Below are 4,570 nucleotides of genomic sequence, written 5' to 3'. Positions count from 1 at the left end.
AGACAACAACCGTTAATTTTTCGTTTTTCAATTACGGGTTAAAAAAGGAAAAACAAATGGACACAAAATAGCCTACATGGATCGTTTGGACAGAATACGAGACAGAGTTCTTCATTAAATTCATAAAAGAAACAATAATTAGCCTATAGGAATACTGGATTCTAAATCTCAAAGAAATGCCACAATCAAAACACATGTTTTCCAGGTAAATAAGTGTTTTATCCTCATTCTGACCAAGACATTTGTGCATTGCAATAAACTTATGATTACTTTGAACTTTTTTAATCATTATTTATTTATTGGAAAAAACTTTTTCAAGCTTCAATCAGTGGTCATATAAATAAATTATTACGTTTTTTAACATGTAACACTGTCTATCTATGGTACCAGTCACCTTTTGAAAGTAGCTTAGCACTTCAAATAACGATTGGATCGATTATATTGTTACGCCACCAGATGGCGACAAATGAGTTTTAAAAAACATTTGTCATTGAATCGTTCATTCAGGAGATTCGTTCAAAAATGCTGATTCATCTATGAAACAAGTGCATTTGATTGAGGAATTGAATCATTCATTCAAACCCAAGTTTTTTTTTATTTTTATTTTTTTTATAATTCAGATTAATTAAACATTTTTAACAGACTTCAGCAATTAACATAAATTGTGTTATTTTGTTTAGTTGTTTGTTCAGAATCGTGATCTGTATTTTTATACTCAGTTTATCCAGAATTGTGTAGCTCTAATACATAGCTTGTGTATGTATCATTTTGTTCTATTTAAAGTAATGTACAGTATAGAAGGTAGGACCCGAAAGTGACTCAAGCCCAGGGGCCCCCACCACCCTAAGTCCTGCCCTGCTTATGACCCAAATGGAGCACTAAGAAAGCAGGTCACATCTGGGAACTTTCCCGACCCGCTCACTTCCTTCTGGAGATGAAACGTGACATGACGTCACTGGCTTCATTATCAGACTCCAGTCAGATACTTTGAGAGATGTTATATAAATTAATATCTGAGAAAGTAGTTTCCCCATCAGATTTTTACAGTCAGTCTCTGTTATATGAACTATCCCTTTCAAATTGACCCTCATTGACCCTATATAATTACATAAAATGTATCTTATTGTATTTACAGTCAAATACATTTTAGAGAATTTAAGATAATAATATTATATTAATAAATATTTCTCTCTCTCTCTCTCACACACACACATATATATTATAAAGCATGCATCATGTCTGTTCTTTGACCATGTGTTGCACTGAAAAACAACCTACTCTCATATCTCATGTCATGTGTTTTATATTGGTGTGTGAAATCAACCAAATGTAATGATCCATAATGTTGTTAATCGTGTTTAACATTTGAAAATCTTATAAAAAGTTTTTTTTTTATTTATTTATTTTTTTATTACAAGTGTACATACCAATGATACCATTTCTATAGGGCAGGAATTCCCAAACGCTTTTGTCAGCCAAACTCTGTTGACCTAAAACATTTACTTGAAGTTCTCCTGAGATTAATAAAGTTAATATTTCAATAATTTACACTGTAAAAACGAACTTTTTGGTATAGTAATATATATTAAATTAACCATCATAATTTTTACTTTATAAAATTAAAATTCAATGAGAACTAGAATTTTCTAAGTAAAATTAGAAATATCTACACATTTAATTCATGTAATAAATTAACTGGTTGGAAAGAGTAAATCTTATTATATATTTGCTTGTAATATTTAAACATTTTATAGTCACTTCACATAAACATAGTAATTTTAAGTAAATTTTAATCGAAAAGTAGGTATAGCGCGTTTGAATCCGCACATGCGTGTTTGGACAAGACAGTCTAACTGCCACTTTGGGTCAGACGGATTGACGAGCTGCTGCGTGGCTGCTTTTTCCACTTGAGGTAAGTTTGTCTTTCTGTTTTACATTTAATAAAAGATGGGTCTGTGAGGATTTTGATTGATGATTCTTGTTTACTTGACTCAATAGACATTATCTTATAACTGCCCGCGGTCTTATAACATGGATCTTATAACATGGCCTCGTATTAGTGTAACGGGTCTGGGTTATCCATAGTAACGTCACATTAACGTTATAACCCCGCCTTTACATTTCACTTCCTACATTAGTTAACGGATATTTAATCGGAAAAGTTTTCAATAGTTTTATAGATTCACAAAGCACTGTTTTTCGTGTAAAAATTTCAAACTGATTGGATACCGTTGTAACTGCTAACGTTAGCTTGCTAACATTAGGCCTTAAAATTAACATTAACCGCTTTCCTGCTGTAACGTTAAGTAACGTTAACGTTATACTGTTGACTATGGAAAAGTTTGAATTTTCTTAATGAATATTGCCCAGGAAGGTCTACACATAAAGCTACAATTTTTCAATTGCAATAAATCGTGCATAAATGAGGTCTCAAAATAAGGTCTGTGTTTCTAAAAGCATCGTGCGCTAAGTTGATCGTAGAGATAATACTTTTTTTAGTAAGTGTATGTGTTCATTCTGTTGTGATAATGAAGTCACTTTCTATTTTTGTTTCTCAAAATATTTATATTTTTTCTTCTAAACTGTATGCAGGAGGACAGCTGCAGTGACATCACTCAGCAGCACATCATTCAAATACTGGTCGTCCATCCATGGTGCTGATGGAGAAGATCCAATTGATGCATCCATCCTTCTTAAAGGAGAACTCCGGTCAATTTTAATATTTTTTTGTAAATTTGAAGTGCTGTCAGTACAGAGAACAACGACAAAAATCGGTGTTGCCTACACGTGTTATCCTTTTTTTTTTGCTGCCCTGTTTGCACCCTGTTGACTTAAATGGGGCAAGTTTTAAACCTGCTTTTAGCCTCTTAACATACTTGATGTGTCATTATAAGTGCACAGCTAATGTGAGTGATTCCTTCAGAGTGAACACGGGTGAATCTGACTGCAGTAGATCATAGGTAACTCAGCAACAGTGGAGAACTCGACAATCGACTACTGTGGACTTCGACCGAAAACAGGAAGAAAATACAGGTATGTGCGCTGGCTGAATTAACATCACTTTTATCCATATCTTTCACATCTACTGCAGTCAGATTCACTCGTGTTCACTCTGAAGGAATCACTCACATAACCTGTGCACTTGTAATGACACATCAAGGATGTTAAGATGCTAAAAGCAGGTTTAAAACTTGCCCCATTGAAGTCAACAGGGTGCAAATTTTTAAAAAGAGGATAACACGGTGTAGGCAACACCGATTTTTGTCGTTGTTCTCTGTATTGACAGCACTCCAAATTTACCAAAAAATGACCGGAGTTCTCCTTTAATCTTTACCCAAAAGTTCAAAGATTAAGGATGAAGTTGTATTAAATGCTATGGTATGATGTAACTGTTTAAACATTCAGCTGTTCATGTTTTAATACATTAAAGTTGTAATGGTATTCTTTAAAAGTTCACTATTTCAGAGTGCTGTTTTGAATGTTGAATGTTTTGCATTTTTTTTTTTTAAATACATTTGTTATGTTTAAAACAAGGGTTACAGTATAATTCTGAAGTTTTACTGAATTCACCTGTGTCAAGAGATGACTGTGATTGTTCATTTTTGTATGAAGAACATTTTTTGATGACTGAAAAATAAACTGTTTAATTGTATTTTAATTGTGTGATTCGTGAAAAATATAGAGAAAATGTTAATTTATTTATGTTCATGATTATAAAAAAGAAATTAGCAATGTTTACATAATTATAGGGAGTATTATAATTTCATAAAACTAAGTAAATGAAAACGAAAAAACTTAAATAAAATCTACTTATTTACTTCATTAAATGGTAAGATTTACTTAATAATTTCATAAAAGCAAGCTTCCTAATTATAAAACAATAAATAAACTTTACTTAATTACTTTAAATAAATATAACTTCTAAATGAAATGTAAATATGTAATTTTTACTTAATTTCTTCATGAGCGTTACATTCAATACTAAGTAAATTTTACTTGATAATGACACGTAAGTTGTACTTGATATTATAGCAGTAAAATTTACTTAAAATATACTTGTGCAAATTGTTACGAGGATTTTATTAAGTAAATCTTACAAGTAGTTTTTTTCAGTGTAACAACACGCTTTCATGTTCACAGTTCTCTGATGTTGGTTAATGGTGACATGACGTGCATGTAAACATTTTTTTTTTTTTGTATTGTATTTGGATCATTTGTGTTTTTTACAGTTTACAGTTTTTTACAATCACTTTGCTACTGTTTTAAGAACCTTGATGTCATTTTTCTAAACTCTAGACACAAAACGGTTATCACTTGTAACACAGGCTGTCTAATGTTCAAAACATTGCATTGTGCATTCACATCTTTAAAGAAATCTTGCACTTGCACAATCATGGGTTCAAAAAACAAATTTACTGTGAAATACCATTGAAACATGACTATAGATCACCCACACACAAGCAACCGATAGTTTCACTGTGTCATTGTTCGTGCAATCATTAAATATTGTAGAACAAAATAAGTGATACAGGTTTCATTATGGCACTACATGTACAGTAAATACATCTCT

This window comes from Scardinius erythrophthalmus, assembly GCF_964197995.2.
Source record: "Scardinius erythrophthalmus genome assembly, chromosome: 23".
Lineage (NCBI taxonomy): Eukaryota > Metazoa > Chordata > Actinopteri > Cypriniformes > Leuciscidae > Scardinius > Scardinius erythrophthalmus.
The sequence above is the reverse complement of the archived record's forward strand: the minus strand, read 5'-3'. Positions refer to the sequence as shown.